Source organism: Bison bison, unplaced genomic scaffold (assembly GCF_000754665.1).
Source record: "Bison bison bison isolate TAMUID 2011002044 unplaced genomic scaffold, Bison_UMD1.0 scf7180017864203, whole genome shotgun sequence".
In the NCBI taxonomy this organism is placed as follows: Eukaryota; Metazoa; Chordata; class Mammalia; order Artiodactyla; family Bovidae; genus Bison; species Bison bison.
The window spans coordinates 7,096,258-7,097,724 of record NW_011494775.1 but is presented as its reverse complement, the minus strand read 5'-3'; the positions used below and the strand labels follow the sequence as shown (position 1 = coordinate 7,097,724).

At 59.6% G+C, this 1,467-nt stretch overlaps 1 protein-coding gene across 2 annotated transcripts in view; it reads left to right on the top strand.

Annotated features, from left to right (window-relative positions):
• The first annotated feature begins 81 nt into the window (after positions 1 to 81).
• Positions 82 to 1,467, top strand: part of PTBP1 (polypyrimidine tract binding protein 1) — a 10,072-nt gene continuing 8,686 nt past the window's right edge. For both annotated transcript variants that reach the window (XM_010844598.1, XM_010844596.1), the window contains exon 1: positions 82 to 362. The gene's annotated coding sequence lies outside the window, so the exon portion shown is untranslated. The remainder of the gene's footprint in view (positions 363 to 1,467) is intronic.

Below are 1,467 nucleotides of genomic sequence, written 5' to 3'. Positions count from 1 at the left end.
CGGGCCCTCCACCGCCCCCTTTGTTCCCGCCCGGCGTCCCGGGGTGGTGCCCCGGGCGCCTTGGGGGCGGGGCGGCTCCGGACCTGAGCCTGCTCCCCGCGTGCGGAGGTGTCGGTGTAGGCACCGCGGCGGCGGGGCTCAGCCTTGGGAAGCTAGTAGAACCCGGTGGAGCTGCGTTCTCGAGTCTGGGCCCCGCGGGAAGCGTCTGGGGGCAGTTGCGGATGTCTTGTGATGGGGAGCTTCAAGCCAGCCCTGTTTCCTCTGTCGGCCCTACCGGGCGGGGCGGGCAGTTACCAGTGCCTGGAGGGTCACGTGCCTTCGGTGCCTCGGGTTTGAAATGATAGGTTGCAGGCTGAATTAAGGTTAGCCTTTTAGAAAAATTGCTGCAACAAGAGGAACTTGATCTCGTGGTCTGTCGTCCGCTTAGGCTGGGACGTACCTTCCCAGAGAAGCCCCTTCCTGAGCTGGGAGCCGGGAAGCCCGCCGGTCAAGCCCGGTGGGAAGAGCTCTCCTGGCCCCCTGGTCAAATTTCGGAGTTTCCCTTCCTCGTCACGGAAACGTAGTTTGGGGCGCGTCTGCGGCCTCTGGTCGGTTGTGTGGTTGTCTAGGCAGCCGGGCCTGGCCTCGCCTGCTGGTGCAGCTGCAGTTTGGCCTGCCTTTTTGAAAGTCGGGGGACCTTTTGCAGAAAGGCCATCTTTTTTGAAACACTTCCTGCGTCTGCGGTCCTCCCTGAGTAGGAAGCCGCCAGCCGTCCTGGGTTAGCAGTTGGGAAACTGCGTGCTTTTCATTCTTTGTTTTTCTGGGAAGTTGTTTCTTGGCTCAGTAAGATTTTTAAAAATCGTTGACATTAACCCTTAAGGTTTTTGTGGGGAAGAAGTGGCAGTCCCACGGCATAGGCTGGTGAGGCTGTGGGAGGGTCGGATCCCAGGTTGTGGTGAACCCTGAGCCCGATGCTGCAGGCAGTGGCCCCAGGGCCTCTGTCAGCCAGGGGCTTGGCCAGGGGACATGTGACATCACCGGAGGCTCTGGTCTCCTGTGATGGCAGGCTGGTGGCCAGGTGACCTGGTGGGGTGTAGCTGGCCAAGTTCTCCTGAGCAGACCCTTCCTGAGTCTTTAGGTGGCACCCCCTTCAAGGGCTGTACTGTCCCGAGGGCTTGGCCTGCAGGACCCTGGAGCCTGGGGCAGTCACACACCCTGCCTTCCCTAGCAGGTCACATGGACCCTAGTTGATGAGTAACTGGTGTCCCCTTTTATCTGATCCTTTTCACTGGGTCGACCCCTTTTCAGTCCCCTGGGGCGGCAGCTCTAACCTTGGGCCCCTGAGTTGCCTTTTCACAGCCTGCCTTTTGCTGGAAACCTCTCCCAAGCACTGCGTGTTTCTAGAAAGCAAGCAACAGCATTTCAATCCTAATTAGCATCTAGTGTCTTTCTGAGGGCCTGCGGAGGGGGTGTCTTTGTCTTTGGATG